The sequence below is a fragment of the Desmodus rotundus genome, chromosome 6 (assembly GCF_022682495.2).
Source record: "Desmodus rotundus isolate HL8 chromosome 6, HLdesRot8A.1, whole genome shotgun sequence".
In the NCBI taxonomy this organism is placed as follows: Eukaryota; Metazoa; Chordata; class Mammalia; order Chiroptera; family Phyllostomidae; genus Desmodus; species Desmodus rotundus.
Genome location: NC_071392.1, coordinates 156569313 through 156586948, shown reverse-complemented (window position 1 = coordinate 156586948; position 17636 = coordinate 156569313).

Sequence of the window (17636 nt, the reverse complement as noted above, 5' to 3'; positions counted from 1 at the left end):
GAATTTTGGAGATAATCGGCTCCCTGCCCCTTCCGGCTTCCAGTGGCTGGCAGTCCTCAGCTCTTTGGTCTCTGCCTTCGGGTCACCCTCTGGTCTACCCGTGTCAGATCTCTCTCTGGCTCCTACATAGGATGACACTCGTGATTACATTTAGGGACCACAGGATAACTCAGGGTAATCTGGAAGATTTGACAGAGCCAGGCTCCGGAAGCTCCAATTCTGATTTGCATCTTCCCTATCTCCTCCCTCCTATCAGGGTAGCTATTGTTTTCATCTGTAGGTGCCCCTCCTACAGTCTGACTCCCATCTGCCTCGCTTCCCCCCATTTTATTTTACTTTGCCTCTTCTAATAGCTGCGGGCTAAGGAGCCAGGTAAGTAAGATTTGTTAGCACTTTTTGCAAAAAAAGAGTTAATAATCTTGAGGTAAGAGTCTTAGGGGTCCTCTGAAGACAAAAATCTTTATTAGTATTATTAATATTATTATTATCATCATTATCATTATTTGCTTATGTACCTTCCTCCACCACCAGGGTACAAAGAATTTAAAATACTTTATACCCTCTCACATAATTTTCATCAACATCTAAAATTTTTTTTCATAAATGTAAATGGTTGCAGAAGATAAACTTGTTATGCGTTGTAAATATTGACATTTTAAAAATAAAACCACCCTATCACCATTTAGAAAGGTATACCACGAATTCTAAATGCTGTAGGAATTTGCTATCCATTGCTGTTCGTTCAGGAGATCCATGAACGGGCTCTTTTTCAATAGTCAGAAGGCTGGTAACTCGTGAGTCTCTCCTTGAACTTGTCTTTCCCCCGCAGAACTGAATTCCTATGCAATACGGTTTATGCTTGAAAGTATTTTATTAATCATCCTATCATAATTCTCTCAACAAAAAAAGTGCGAGTTAAAATTACATTTTTTAATTACCTGTGACCATAAAGCTCTGGAATTAAATTTTTTTCTGGTTTGAGCTAAGAGTACAATTATGAGTATCCAATCTATCAAAACTGATGCATTACACATTTTTATAAGTAATTATTAAGCATAAAAATAAAATTTGTTAGAACTGCATCTCTTGAGATAGATGGAACTGTCTCATTTTCCACAGTCAGTTCCCGCAGCCAGGGCTTAGTATCACTCTTGCCACAACGAGCCACAGTTCAGCATCAATTTTTCTCCTAATTTTCCACGTAACCTTAAAAATATATACTGGTTCATAAAATGAGTGGATGGAGAGGGAAGGGGTTTTGTCGAAGCAGCACCTCAGTGATTCGAACTTCAGAATGGTGTGCCAGAATTCGCACAGCGATCCATCATCAAAACACTTCCATTAGCTGACAACGGCGTTTGGACTTGCCGTGGTTGGAAAGCTCAGCGTTGGAAACAACGTGATTTGCGCCCTCTCTCTGCATCCCAGCAGGGTTCCAGTTAGAGTCAGGGAAACCTTTTTTTTTTTATTATTCCCCCAGTGAAATGAGAAAAAGGGAGTCTTTGCTAGGCAAGGCTGGAAGGGAAAGTTGCTTACAGCTGCCTTCTCAGGCTCAGAACCACCCAGGAGGCCCTGGGGACTGAGGAAGGGAATGTGACGCTGGATGGTGGCGGGTCACTGGGCTGTGAAGCACGTAATGGCTCTAAATGCACGACGCCCAAGCTGATGCTCAACAGCGGGAAGCCATTTGGGCTTTGCTGCTGCGGCGCCAACCATCCGCTTGCCTGGGTTCTCTCCGCGTTTCTAACAGAGCAAACCGGATTTTGTCATCAGCAAGCCTGAAGCCCTTTCATTCGTTGATGAACTTCCTCGGGTGCCCATTTCTTCACTAGTCAGGTGGGGAGAGGAGGAAGCATTCCTTGTGTTTCACCTCCTGCGTGCCCCCGCCCTGTACTAAGCACCAGTGGGGAGCACTGTGGGTCTCCTGTCCTCAGGGGCCTCACCTATGGGGAGGGAGACGCAGGCAGGTAAACACCGACCCCCACCCCTCCCTGGGGAGTTGAAATCCAAGCCTGGGTGTGGCAGGAGGAAACCAGAGATTCCAGAGATTTGGGGTCTGCTGGGCTTTTGTCTTTGGCCCTTAACACTTTGTTCTGGACAAGCACCCCCATGTTTTCCTATCTGCATATGTGGGGGGGGGTTGGGCCCCAGAATGACAGCCGCCTTCCAGAACTGTGCCTCCTTCATGTCAGGAAGGGGTGGGGAGGCTCAAAGTACTTTTGGTGGCGACCCCCCCAGCTCTCTACCTTCAACAAGGTCCTAACGCTGGGTCTTGTCAGGTCACTGTACTTGTCCAGCTGTCCCTGCCACCTTGTCTCTCTGTCTCTAAAACAGCGATGACTGAGAAAGCTTCAATTTGCTGTGTGTCTGTCACCTGGGCACTGGGTGACGTGACTTTCAATCTTCCCAATCCTCTCTTCTTCCTTCTCTCTCTCTCTCTCTGAGATCAGATTTGTTGAGGCATAATTTACATACAATAAAATTCACCCCGCTTCTCGAATAGTCTATCTTGTACATTTCTAAATTCTTTACAACCTCCTACCATATGTAACTGCCACAGTCAAGATACAGAACATTTCCATTGTGCTAAAAAATTCCTGGTGCCCCTTTGGACTTGGCCCCGCCCCCTCCCTGGCCCCAGTAACCACAGAGGGACGTGTTCCCCAAATGAACACGTTTTGTCTTCCCCAGGTTGCCATATAAATGGAAGCAAACAGTGTGTTGCCTTTTGCATCTGGCATCTTTCACTCGGCGTAATAGAAATGCAACTTCATGGACGTATCACAGTTTGTTTATCCGTCCCTCAGCTGAGGGACACTTGGGTTGTTTTCTGTTTGGGACAATGACGTTAGAGCTGCCACAGAGATGGAGTACAGGTTTTTGTGTGGGCTGTTTCCTTTTCTCCCGGGGTGGTGCCCAGGAACGGGATGGCTGGGTCACATGCTAAGTGCCTCTAACTAGTGGTTGTCGGCGAGGGTGACTGGACTCTCCCCCACCCATGCTCGGTGTCCTTTGTCACACCAGGGGGTAGGAGGGGCGTGCAGCTAAACACCCCACAGAGCACACGACAGGGAACTCAGGCCCACACTCAACAGAGCTGTGGTTGAGAGAACCTGGCTTTAACCTTTTAAGAAACCACCAAACTGTCTTCCAAAGTGGCTGGACCAGGCCTTTGGGGTTGTCAGTCACTCCCTCTGTAACCACATCTCCTTGTGGTTTGAGTTGGCATACCCTTCAGGTCTGAGCATCTTTTCCTGTGATTCTTGGTCATCCATGTGCTTACTTTGGTGAAATATCTTCAAATCTTTTACCTATTTGTAAATGAATTGCTTGTTTTCTTTTCCTGCCCCCTGTGTTAAGCCCTTTAACAATCCTGAGGCAGTTTTGACAATTCACAACTTACACGTGAGGGAACTGAGACTCTGAGAGGTCAAAGGACATGTGGCAGATTTCAGGGGTCTCTGGCTCCCTGCCCCCCAACCCTGTCCTGTCCAGGTCTGTTTGATGGCAGAATGTCTGTCTTTGCTGTGAGTCATAACGGAGCGCTCACCCCACCCCCTCTCCTTCCCTCCCTCCCATTTTCCCTTCCTGTTCTCTTTCCTCCTCTGTTCCTCACTCTCTCCTTTCCTTCCTTCTCTGGCAAACAAGCTCTCTCTCTGAATGAACATGAGGAAGGCAAACTAGTTGTTTTAAGGAAGCAAAGTCTGCGCACTTCGTGATGAATGCTGGCCTACTTAGCTCAGGGGAATAATTTAAGAGCAGAAATTTCTTGGCTTTTCTTGGCCAGAACTCATGCTGAGAAGTGGGGGGTGTTTATATTATTATTTTGACAGAGTCAAGAATTATTAGGATGAAAAATGGATCCACACTTGAGTGGGAATATGCGATCTTATGGCAAGATGGAGGAGCGGGTACGCCGAGGGCCTTGCCGCCTTTGACTGCAAATTAATAGCGTAGCTCCGGCTTCCTGGCAAACTTGAGATATTGGCTGTGTTTCCTTGGCTGTGACTTAATAATTGCAACCTGTGTTCCAAGGAAGGCTTCCTCCTCCTCTAAATGAGCAACATAAAAAGCCGGTTTCCTCATTCGGCGTGAGACACATTTAGTAGAGTCAGCATCTCGGCAACAGCAACAGAAAGGGTGACCCGTGGGCTGCCGTGTGGCAGGGCTGCCAGTCGACTTGAGTCAACAGATTCCCTCAACGGAGCATCGGGGTCCCCAGCTCTCCCCTCACAGGCCATGACGCCATGACACTCAATGACGACAACCCTGACCCCTCCTAGGAAGAACCAGGATGGTGCAAATTGTGAGGGGAGGGGAGCGGAGCGGGGTGGGTCGCAGCATGTTGGAAGACCCCAAGTTTCCCCAAATCCACTTCCCGATGCACTAGTGTGCTAGGACTACCTGATGTTCTTTTTCTTCCTGACACCAAGAATGGGATGCTGTTTCCAATTCTCAACGTTCCAGACACCAGCTCGGCGCCCTACAGTTCAACCCCGTCGGGACACAGCTCATGGAGTTGGCGCGGATCCCACAGGTGAAGGGCCCAGCCCCAGCGAGCCTGCCCCCAACTTCAGGCATTGGTCCAAAGTCCCATGATCCAAACCGGCATGCATATGGGGGTTCCCACAACCTCCTTCTCAGGTTCAATGATTCACTAGGGCAACTCACCAACTAGGAAAACGCTGTACTTATGTTTACCAGTTGACTATAAAGAACATAACTCAGGAACAGCCTGTGGAAGAGACGCAGAGGGCAGAGTTTGGGGGAGAGCCCAGGGCTGCCGTGCCTGCTCCGGGCACGCCACCCTCCCGGCACCGCCCTGTGTCCACAACTGGAAGCTTACCAAAATTCGTTTGAATTTTTATAACTCAGTCTCCAGCCCTTTTCCCCTCACTGGATTGGGGGGTGAGGCTGAACGTTTTCACCTTCTGATCCCCTGTGTGGGTTCTCTGTGACCAGCCCCCGTCCTGAAGCCACCTAGGGCCCCAGAGAGTCACCCCGCTACATTCAATCAGCTGTGTCGCAGCTGGAGACATCGGCCCCTGAAAGAGGGCTGGAGGGGCAGTAGTGACTTGGAGGAGGGGCGTGATATGGGTGTGAACAGGAGCTGGTGGGGGCTATAGAGGAGAGGGGCTCCTGAGAGCAGGGCTGGGCAGATGCTGGCATTTGGGGGGCACCCGCACAAGCCCCTCTCTCCTCTGGTACCTGCTCCAGTAGGGTGAGGAGGTCTGTGCATGTGGGGGGAAGGTATGGGGGGACCCCGCTTGGCCATGGCCCGAGGGAGGAGAGGCACCAGGCCACACAGCCACTGGAGGATGGAACCAAGAGTCGAATCCTGAGGGCGTGGTGTGGGGTCAGGAGGGTCAGTCCGTCCACAATTTCATTCATCCAGCTGCCATGAGAAGCACCTGAAGTTTGCTCCAGGGGTTCCCCCCATAGTAGCTGACCCCAGGGAAGAGACCGGGCTTTAGAAGCCAGGGCAGAAGGGCAAACATAAGCCCTGCCCCCTCAGAGGCCAACCTGCCCCAGGCCCTGGGGCTCTTGGCGTTCACAGCTGCTCTTTCCTCCACCTTCCCCAGACCCACAGCTGGCTGGCTGCAGGTGTGGAGGCATGGAGCCCGCCCCCTGCCTCCTAACACCGACGCCAGCAGAGGCTGAAGGGCCTGGTGGTGTCCTGCCAGCCCAGGGGGCCGCAGGGGGACCAGGAGTTGTCAGTGAGCTGCACCAAGCCCCCAGCCCCCGGGCTCCTGGGAAACGGGAGCCTGCAGACACATGACTCATTAGCTGTTATTTTTAGTTTAACGCCACAGAAGAAGTGCAACAGCGAGATCAACGGAAATGTCTTTGCTATATAAAGCATGATGGGGGGGGGGGGGGCGTGGGAAAAGGGAGAAAACCAGACAGACACAGACAGACAGACCAGGAGGAAGAAAAGAAGAAATACCCCAAGATGTTAGCAAGGACTTCCTCTCAGGGGCAAAATTACGAATAACCTTACACTATCTCTCTAAAAAAGTACATATTATTTTTATAATCAGAGGATATATATGCTAAACAAATACATACAGAATGGGAAGGCCCGAGAGAGGTCAGTGTTACACAGGCCTGTCACCAGCCTCACTACCTAAAAGACCGTCTCTTTCCCAGGGATTTCAAAGAAAGTTCTGGAACCAAATGGGCCACACACACTCTCTCGGAAACCGAGACGCTCTGGTAGTCAGCATCCAAGACGGCTCCCGACCTTTCTTGCCGCCTGGTGTTCCTACCGAGCAAGCCCGCTTGCCGCACAGCGATGGTCCGTGTACCAGGAGGATGTAGTGGAGAAGGAGGCAAACAGCTTCGCTGCTGATTCCGAACACTTGCTACAAGAATAACACTGCGGAACATCTCCCTCCTATTTCATGGTGACATGGTCAGATTCGGGTACATTGTAAGGTATCTTATATTTTAGGTATACCCCCCTTTGTTTTTCAGTGTGGCCCTTATCCTATTTCTATTGGATGGCACTCTTCCAGAACCTTCTCTGGCCAGCCAGACCTGGCCCGCATGAATCAATGACCCTCACCAGGATGGCTGCCTGCGCACCCTCCCAAAGCCTGCTCCGGAGCCCCTCCCTAAGCTTCCTGCCTCTTTTCTGCCTCTCGGGCTTGGGGAGGTTGAGCCACTCTGAAAGAGCTTGACAAAATGGCTCACGCAAGTGTTTTTATTTAATAATCAATGACATCTTCCCCAGCAAGACTCCTCGCGTGAGATGTGATAAACACAGCGACTGGAAAGCCACTTTATTAAACTACAAACGTTGCCACAAATCACAACTAAATCAGCCCTGGGCAGATGCTGCACAGAAGTCCAGCGTGCTGCGCCGTTAGCTCCGTGAGGAAGGGGAGGGGAAAGACACACTGAACGCTGTCTCACTAGGCTTTGAAAATCCCCGGTGCCATTCTGCCCTGCGGGGTTGGCGTGCTTGACATCAGTGCGCATGCGTACGCTCTGGAGCGGGCCTCGCGCATCAGGCTCCATCCCAGCCTCACCTGTCGGGCAGGTCCCTCTGCTGCAGCGGACAGTCGGCCGCTCACAGGAGTGGCCACACCAGGGTGCTCAGGTCTCCCCACATCCATAACGCCTGCATTTTGAGCAACGGCTATCTGGAGACGCACTCCAAGGTGGGTCTCTCTCTGGGACTGTTTCTCCAGCTGCAAAGTGGAGGCAATGGGTAAATAAGTGGTTTTCAACTGGGGTCTGAATGGGTGAGCTCCAAGCTCCCCCCTTGACTTCCACACAAGCAATTCCTCCTTCATCTGTCTTGTGTGGAGTGGTTTTGGAGGAGATATTTTTTTTTAAAGGGGATCTCTGCAGCCAAAAACTGTTTGAAATGCACTTGATTTATGGCCTCTGGAAGGTTTCTGGTTCTACACCTCATGGGATTGTGACTTTGGGACCTTAGGAGACCTTCCCCTTTGGTGGGGAAGATTTATTCTCTCTCTCCCTCTCTCTCTCTCTCTCTCTCTCTCTCAAGCTGCTCCTCAGCAGGTGGTCACCTCCACACCTGCCTGGTGGTAGGATCTTGGTACTCTGTCTCGCATCATACTTAACCTGGCGCTTGGTGCCTGTGATCATATCTGATTGCTCCTGCATCTCCTGCAGAGCCTGGCCGTGGTAAAGGCACATCGGTGTCACCAGCCCTCATTCCTGTGGCTGTGGCAGACATCACCAATCAATCGCCATGCTCTCCTGCTGAGCCCAGATAGGGGCTCGGCATTCTTTTCACGCCATTGTTCCAGACAGCCACTACCAGCTGATAGGGAAAAGCATGCAAGATGCAACCTGTGTGCCTTGCTGTTTTCCTTCTCTTCTTGGTAGGAAGCTCCCTGGAAGTGTGGGGACAGGCCTTGCTATGTCTCTACAGGATGCTCCTCAAAGCATTTCCTTTCCTGCTCAGAGGGAGCTTGGGAGGTCCTTCTGCATCGGGGGTGGCTCCTAACCAGGACGGCGCAAATGGTTCTCGCCTCCTGAGAGTCCCGTCCTGGTGTGGTCCACTCCCACACTGACCAGAGTAAACCATGTAACCAATAGGATCCTGGGAAATGACGGCCTGACTTCAGACACTAGGTCGTGAAAAACACCTTGCTCTGTCTGGGATCACTCACCCTGGGGGAACCACGTCATGAGGACCCTCAATCTGCCCTGCGAGGAGGGCCGCACAGTGAGGGCTGGAGGCTCCGCCCACAGCCTACGCCCACAGGTGAGTGAACCTCGGTCCAAGCCTCCAGAGGAGGGCAGTTCGAAAGGTGCCTTAGGTGAACCTCAGGAACGCCCCCTGCACTAGAATCACCTAACTAAGCCATGTCCCAGCTCTTCAAATTGTTTATTGTTTGAAGCTGTTACATTTGGGTGATTTGTTATGCATCCGGAGGTAACTAATTATAGGACCTGAACCCACCCCTGCTAGGGGAGACACCGGCACAGAGAGGGGCACCGTGGTGAACTCTGTAAATAGACGATACTTTGGCCCAACCGAGGCGGGATATTTGTAAGGAGAAAAAAATGGGAGTTTTTTTTGAAATGGCTCATACTCACCCAGTGATTCCAGATCAGGGCGTTTATTTTTCTTCTACCTCCGCCCATGCAAGCTCAACTTTGACTGTATTTATTCTTCAAAACCAGAGACCTGGGGACTCTCTGACCCCATGAACTAATCATCGCCCTTCCCCTTTATATTAAAATACTTGTTGGTCATGATTATGAATCTCGAACTCTAATGAGTCACTGGCATTACTGTTGTTTATTACTTTGGTGCAAGATCTTTTTTATTATTTGTTTGGGCTGGAACTCAGTCACAATTTACTGCTTTCTTCGTGGCTGCTCTTAAAATATTTGATTTAAACTGTCAGAATGCAAATAACCCCAGATAGCCTCATAAATGGAGACGCCAAGGAGGGTTTTATTGTTGCAAAGAAAATAGTGAATAAGAAATAATGCCAGTAAAAGTACAATGGTCTCTGTATTTACAAAAGAAAGAGGAAAGAAAGGGGCTGGAAGAAGGAGGAGAAGGGAGGGGGGAGTGGGGATAGCTAAAAGTGTGACAATTGAATTTTAAAATCTAAAATAGTGCCTTCCACTCAGCCCCTCTTAAATGCTAAGTTGTCCAAGGGTTCGAGTCCCATCTTTCTGGCCCATCTCTGGGATGTCTTCCCCCTGTGACTCACAGACGCTTTTACTTGGAGAGAGAGGCCCCATGACTTCACTCAGCACTCAGCTCGGAGCCTGGTCCAAGGTAGTTGCTCAGCCGGTGTTCGCCAGGTGAACACGTGAATGGAAAATGCGCCCTGTGCATTTCACCAACATTTCCATCAACCCGATAACATCAGAGTCCTGCCTGAGCCCAGCAAGGGAGATATTATGATCCTCATTTGACAGGTGAGGTTACTGAGGTTCAGTAAAGGTCCCATTATGATAGGGCTGGTAATCGAGGATCAAAAGCCAGGTGTCCTCACTCAAGTCCAGGGCCCTTTCTCTATGTCACAATGAAGCCAGAAGCGGAAGGATGAGCTTGAGATGAAGGTGGGGCTGAAGTTCAGGAGGTTGCAGTGAGGAAGAGACACAGGCCAGTCAACCTGCCACAGGTGTGGACACTCTGGAACAGCAGCCATCCTGTAGAGCTGCCTTCTCAGCAACAGCATGCATCTTCCAGACACCCGCTGTGACTTAGGGCTATTCTGTTGGCTTCCTCCGATAGCAGCATCTTTGATGCTGGGTGCTGGGGAGGCAGGGAGAAGGCAGCAGGACCCTCCACCAGCCTCACCGCTTCCTGCCTGGAAGTCTGTGCCAGCTTCCCACCAACACCCCTGCAGAGCTGTTCTCAGCCTGGCTGGATCCTGGACTTACCTGGGGAGATTTCAAAAACCCTGATGTCCAGGCCCCACTCCAGAGAGTCTGGGATTCAAATGCACAGCAGGATTGAGAACAGCTGCGCAAGGAAAGATGCTCACCCCCAGGAAGAGTAATTCCAGCTTCATAATCCCTGGGAAGCAGCTCAGCACCTTAGCACTGAAGGGGGGAGATGGAGGAGAGAGTACCCCCTTGATCTTCTGTTCTGGAATGTGGACCTCACCCAGCCACCTGGGCAACTGTCTGAAACGACAGGTGTTATCTCCAGGTTCTGGTCCGGGAGCTCGGGGAGGTCCAGGAGGCCGTGGCTTTATTTAGACAAACAGCTGTGGAGGAGATCCAGGAACTGGGCTGAGTTCAGGTGGAAAGAAGAGGCTCTGTCGACGCTTCCTTCAGCTGTGTCCTCTCTAACCATGAAGGACGGTGAGTACTAATGACAGTGATGTAAAAGTAAATGGCACCTAATCAGCTGTAGGCGGCCATTACTCTGATATGAGGAAGGGCCTCCAGGTAGCGGCTGGGCCCATGGTTAGGGATGTGTGTAGACACGCTCCTCTGAGCCGGGTCTGTCATTGCCAAGGTCACGGGGGCCTGACTGCCATCAGGATCTGCTGGGATTGCCCCCATGGGTGCATCTGGATATGACTGGGTGCATTGAACCCCACTGTGCCCCAGCCATCGTGCTGGTCCAGAGACACAAAGACGAGGGACCCTGGTCTCCTGGGGTGACTGGCCAGGGGTAAACCATGATGATGCCGTATGAGGGACGGACACCCATGTGGTCAGGGAGGAGAGACCGGAGGTCAGGGAATAGGGAGAGAGGAATGGCCTTGGAGTTGGGTCCTCCAGGAGGGAAGATTCCTCAGGTGGGCACAGGTGTCACACAGGTGGGACAGAGCATCAGAGGTCCAGAAGACAGTCCTAAAGCCACATGAGTGGAAAGGGTCTGGAGGGCGTGTGCTGGGGTGAGGCAGCAGAAGCAGGCAGGGGCCTGATCCCAGGGCTGTTGAAGCCAGGATGGGGGTGTAGGCCATTACCCTAGGGGCAGCTGGGAGCCTGTAAAGAGATCACATGAGACCCCCCCCCAATAATAACCCCAGATGAGTGTTTCAGTAGAAGGGCTGACAGGAACAGCCTTTGTGGTGGTCACTGTCAGGGGCCAAGCCACAGGCTCTGGGCTCAGATGTTGGCTCTGTCACTTCCTGGGGTGGCACCTTGGCTAGGTTCCTATTTCAGTAGGTTTCAGCTCTGTTGTAAAATGGGGATGAGGCCGGTACCTGCCGCATGCCGTGGGGCACACGTCCAGCCTCATAATGCACGTGGGACAGTCAACGCAATGTCTGCTCTGTGGCCGGCTGCCAGGACTGCTACCTCTGGTTATCACCGCCGCTATTATTCCCTTTATGTCCCAGCACAGTCCCTGACATTTCCTGATGTTCAGAGTATATGAATGAATGAAAGAATGAAGGAATGAAGTCAAAGCTCATTTTCCAAATAGAGGACCAAAGACATTCAGGTCAAAACAGTGGCCTGGGGCAACACAGGTTCCAAAGGGCAGATTTCAGACCTAGCTTAGTACATTTAACCATGAAGCCAAAATAATACCCCTAGGCTCTCCAAGAGACATCAGTGCCTCATCAAAGTGCTCTCCACAGAGAGTCTACGCATTGATGGTCTGAACTGGTGTTCTGAGTTTTACCATATTTCAATTATTTTTCAATTCTCGTATTAGTATAAGGGAGACTTTGGGCATTAACAAAATAACCCTGACAACTCGGTGACTTAACCCTGCCCAGTTTTCTTTCTGGCCCTCGTGCACATCCAGGCCACGTAGGCAGGGCTGGGGAGGGGCTAGATAAGCTCTTCTCCACAGAGTCACTCAGGGATCCAGGCTGACCGAGTCCTTCTCAGACCCCGAGAGAGGGGAACAAGAGAGACCAGAGAATCGTGCCTTTTCAGCACCTCAACTTGGAGAGTGACGCTGCTGCTTCCTGAATATCGTTGGCCAGATCTGGTCACACGGCCTGGTCTCGAGGCGAGCGTGCCGCTTCCGTGAGCCGGGAAGGAGAGAACAGGAGGCTGGCGAGCCCTTGTGATGTCCACCTGGGTTCTTGGTCCCCTTTCCTCTCCTAGCTGGACTCTTCAGCTAACCAGTGCACCTCCGTCAAAGGATCCGCTGCCGCCGGGGAGGGTGGGCAGATTTGCAGAGATCCAGTCTGACCTTTCTGTCCCTCCTCTTGTCCTCAGGAGGGGACTGGTTTTGCCCCAGCAACTTCTTTGCTTCTGGCATTCAGAGGTCTGCTGTGGACTCTGCTACAGGCCATCATGCTCTGACATGATGTCCCCACTCATGTTTGTTATAAGGCTGTCAGTTCTTTGTTTAGCCAGCCGTGTAACTGCACATACATGTCTGAATGGGGAGGCAGGGGGTTCAGTGAATCTGAGAACAGTCGCTTTGCTTGCTTTCACAGTGGCGCTGGTAGCGTCAGCTGGGCTGACTTAAAATGTATAATGCATTCAGCGGTTGATGGCTGGAGCCTAATTGAACACATATTTATAATGCCATCCAGTCTTGTAATTAAAATGCGGTAAAATTAGCCCATCAAATATCATCCACACACACACACTTTCTCAAAGCTATCAACAGCCTTTGTTTTGTATATGGTCAATTACGTTTTCAAAGTGGAATCCTCAGAAGAATCCATCATCTGAATTGAGATGAAAGGAAACCAGCCCAGGATGTAAGCCCGCTCCACGTTGATGAGGAAACACTGGGAAAATTGTTTTCCAACAATGAGAGAAATTAATTTTCTGAGACGGTGACTTGTGACTCGGGGCTGTGATCAGTCCGTGCTATTTGAAGGGTTTGGGGAGCCCCGGGCTGGCTCGGATGCACTGACAGGGAATCGTCCATGCGTCTCTGTCCGCAGGCCAGGCCCTGCTGGGAAGAGAAAATGAGACAGAGAAGGCTCCCCAACCCGATTCCTTGATGATCTGCTGTAGGGCTAGACCATGGCGTGGGCTTCATGAGCTCCGATTGGTCTTTGCTATGTGGTGACATTCTCTCACGAGAGCAGCTTCAGGTCTAAAATCGCATTTGGAATCTAGAAACATTCCTTCCATCGACAGTTTAAAAGAAGAGTTGACCAGGTGGAAGGGAGCCATAATGGCGGTGGGGAAACCATCCTCAGCAACAGGGGCTCCTGGGTGCGGTTTTGTATTTTAACCTGGCGCGCTCTTTCTTCAACTCAGAAGGAGGCGGAGGAAGGGACGAGTCCATAATGAGATGTCTTGGCTGCTCCCTCTTATTTGGGGTGTGAACATGGTTTTATTCCAAGAGGGGCCTCATCCCCAAGAACCAGCCCCACTCTCTCCCCACTGCCCCCTGGTGGTGTTGGGTTGAACCTGGAGTTAGTCATAGTCAAGGGTAAGATGGCCAACTTCTAGTTGGGGCGGGGGAAGGGTCCCAAAACCACTCTCAGGTTCAATAATTCACTGGAACAGCCCTCAGGACGCAGAAAAGCACTGGGCCTACAATTACAGTTTTCTTAGAGCAGAAGACTGCATGGTGGAATGAGCCAGAGGGAGGGAGGCTTTGGCTTTTGCACAAGGGAAAGTCTGGGTGGAGTCCAGATGTGAAGCTCGGTCATCCTCTCCCTGTGGAGTCCTGCCTAGGACGTGTGACAATACTCAGAGTATGCTGCCAACCAGGGAAGCTCACCTGGGCTTCAGCGCTCACAGTTTTTATTGGGGCTTCATTTTGAGGGTGCAACTGACTGAATTCCTGGCCACGCACGTGGCTGAACTCAACCTTCAGTCTCTCTCTCCTCCCCGGAGGTCAGGCTGATATTACACGGTGCAAAGCCACATGCCTGTAATCACATGGTTGAGCTCTGTGGTGTGGTCAGGCCATTCTGGTTACCCTGGGTCACTCCTTAACTTGAACTATTGGGGGGTCCACCATAACTCACCTTGTTAGCATGAACAATCAGGTGTGGTCTGAGTGGCTGTCACGAATGACAGTAGATTTCCCTTTCTATCATTTGGGAAGTCCTGAGTGCTTAGAGGTCACTCCCCGCCCTGCCCCGGGAGCCAGGACAGGGCCAGACCTCCCTTTAGGGGTGGCCACATTCCTTACTACACAGGGTGACCTTCCTTCCCCGAGGGAGAGCTAACTGTGCCCCCTCTGGGGTCACCTTTAAGCTGACCCGGCAGAGAGGCCTGGAGAGACTGGTCCACATACTCACCAGCTACAGCCTGCTCTGTGCCTAGGAACAAAGAGGAGACCCCCAACTCTGCTCTGGGGGGCCTCCTGGGCTGCATGTACCTCCACATGAGAGCACCCCCTCCCTGGAGGACTGAAGGCCTTGTGTTTGCAGTGGGGCGTTTTCTATGGGTCTCCGCTAAGCCAGGCATGGCATCACAGGTCAATGCCCACGCAGGAAGCCCCCTTAAGCGTGTGTGGGTATTGCTGTGGTGTGGGGTCACCTGTTACTTTGCAGTTGGTACAGCGCCCATGCCTCCACAGCGTGCATAACTGCGTCAACCAGGAACCCCACCGGGGTTAGTCATGACACGGGCCTGCAGCTCAGGTCTGCTGGGGGCTTCTCCGCCAGCGGGGTGCATGCTTGGGGAGGGGACACTGCCTCTGGGCTAGCTAACCCAGAGTCCTGGCTTCCGCAGGGGGACAGCTATACTCATCTCAGAAACTAGGTCTTAATTACTTTAATCTTCCCTTCTTCTTTTTGCAGCTTTATTTTACACAGCAAGTCAACTCCCCCCCCCCACCACCGCCCTGCCGCAGCCTGGGAGTGGGGGTGTGGGGGAGGGTCTGAGCCAGGGGGGACTGCCCCCCACCTCAGCCGCCTCTCTCTGTCCTGATTCACTCCCCCTCCCAGCACGTCATTAATTTTCCCCCATGTGGGCAGTGGGTATTCGTTTGCTGGGGCTGCCACTACAAACCACCACAGACTGTTGGCTTTCAGCCACAGAAACGTGTCTTCTCAGGGTCCTGGAGGCCTGGAATTCAAGTTCACGGTGTCAGCACGATTGGCTTCTCAGGGCTGTGAGGGAAGTGTTTGTTCTGGGCCTCTCTCCTCGCTTCCGATTTTCACATGGCATTCGTGTCTGAGTGTGAGTGTGTGTGTGCGTTGGTGCCCCGTGTCCAAGTTTCTCCCTTGTTCTGAGGACCCCAGTCCTGTTGGATGAGGCCCCTCCCTAGTGACCTCCTTTTAATGCTATAAAGACCTTTTCTCTAAATAAGGTCACATTCTGAGCACTGGGACCCAGAATTCCAACATATGAATTGGGGGGAGGGCACACCATGGAACCCATAACCCACAGCATCCTGCCTGCGACACAGCCTTCCCCGTGGGAGCCACAGTCCTCCTACCAGGGAATTGTCTCCCTTCAAGGCCCCTGGGCCCCTTCCAAGCATCCCACCCGGTCCTGGAGAGGCCGGCCTGCATGGACCCTGGGCCCAGCTGCATCCAGGGCCCTACAGCAGACCGTGCCTCTGAGGGCCGTGTTTTAATACCTTCTCAGCAGCCCCCCTCCCAACCAGAATTCTCACATACTCAGGGGCCCCACTAGCTGCCAGCAGGAGGGAAGGGGGCATCTGTCATATCTGAGCTTCTGGGAGTGAAGGCGCTTATTTGGGGGCACACGGGCACAGTAGGGGAGGCTCCAGGTGGCCAGCCAGCGTCTGGGCTTGGACCTGCCTGGAGACACAGCAGCCAGGAGTTGTGATTCAACCAGAAGTTGGGTCCTTGCTCTCGGAAATACAATTTTTCTCTTCCCTGATTACTCTCTGTCCTGGCCTTTCCGCAGGCGATTTAGAGGGTTCCAGTGGATGTATTCTGTGGGCACACCCCGTGGAGGGGTGGGTCCTGCTCTTTTTCCTTCTCCATATGCAACATGTGCAGCCAGCTGACCCTCGCTTCTGCAGGGGGCAGCGTGGAATGCCCAGGGATTGCACACCTGTTCACAATGCAGGCTCGAGGAGCATCTAGTTGTGCTCCTTCGACACCCACACTCATTTGCCTCTTGACAAATCACGGGCTCCTGTCTACGGGAAATCAGGGAAACCAGACAACTTATTTTCCACCCACGGCAAACGTGCGCACCTGTGCCTTGGGGTCAGTCTTCTTGGGTGCATCCAAAAGGCTCTGAAGGTCGTGAGTCCTGAGGACTTGCTGTGACAAGGGAGCATGTCACACAGCATGTCCCCCAATCTGACAGGGATAAAGCTACCCCGAGGTATGGGGATCAGGCTGAAAACCAGCTACCCCGAGGTATGGGGATCAGGCTGAAAACCAATCTGTCACTCAGAGGAAAAAAAACAAACTGGCAGCTGCCAGTGCTGGGTCAAGGGCAGCCTTGGGCCCTCGGGGACCCAGGCCAGCAGCTGTTCTGCATTTGGGTTGGGGGGCAGGGGAGAATTCACGAGGAGACAGCAAAGCCACGTGGGGACCCTAGAGTTATTATAATCATCATGGCTGTTATTCGTTGATGGTTTACACCAGGCTGGGCGTTCTATGTCCATCATCTCCTTTACTTTGCTCAAAATCCCTGCTGGGTGTGTATTATTACCTCCACCTTAGAGATGAGGAAACAGGCCCAGGGAAGTGAAGTCATCTGCTTGTGGTCAGTGTCAAGGGTCAGGGCAAAGCTGCACTTCACGCTCAGCCCTGCTGACTCCCAGCCCTGCTGACTCCCAGCCCGTGCTCCATCTCTGCGTGGCCACAGCCTCCCGCCTGGGCTCTAGTTCGACCCGAGGCTGCGACCCTGAATGAGGCTCAGGGTCAACATCCTTGATCTCTCCCTTCTGCCAGCGCTCTGCTCTGCTCTGCTCTGCTCAGCTCCCCCAGAGCCCGGAGCTGCACCCCACGTTGGCCTTTGCTCACGTGACTCCTCCACCAGGGATGCCCTTCCACTGAGCCTGAATTTTCTTTGTGGGGACCCCCAGGATTGCAGTGGGGACCCCAGGAGGCTGTGTGTTGTGTGTGTGTGTGTGTAAGTGCTGACCGGCCAGGTAGCACGAGCCTCACATTGGCAAGGCCACCGCTGCCTTGACCTCAGCATGGCCCAGGGACATGGGGCAGCAGCCTCATGCTGGAGGCCTCCTGGGACCTCGTCCCATCTACACAATGGGCCAAATTTCCCTAGGGATCCAGAAACATGTGTGGGAGGTCCCACGGCTCACTCCCCTTCCCTCTCCGAACTCCTGGCTGTGGCCCACCTGGCATCTCATCTCGCGAAGCTCAGTCCCAGGACCTCCTTGCTGGTCCCCAAACACATGAGGCCACCTCCATCTCAGCTGCGTGACTTGACACACTTCCCATGCAGCCCTCAGCCCATGTTTCAGGTCAGCCCATGGTTTCCAATGGGTCTTCAAAGGCAATTGGTTGTCTCACGATTCTAGAAGTGCGAGATCAAAGTGTTCCCAGGGTTTGCTCCTTCCGAGGCCTCTCTCCTTGGCTTGGAGACGGCCGCCTTCTCCCTGTGTCCTCATGCGGCCATCCCCCTGTGCGTGTCTGTGTCCCCTTCTTACAAAGACCCCAGCCGTATTGGGTTAGGGTCCCCCATGTGACCTCATTTTAACTTAAGTGCCTCTCTCCAAGATATAGCTATAACTGTCCCTCCTCAGGAGGGCCTTCCCCGATCACCCCTGGCACTCCCTCTTCCCCGCCACATGCCCCTTGGTGATTCTCAGCGCTGTTTCATGAACTCTGTGCTCTCTCTCT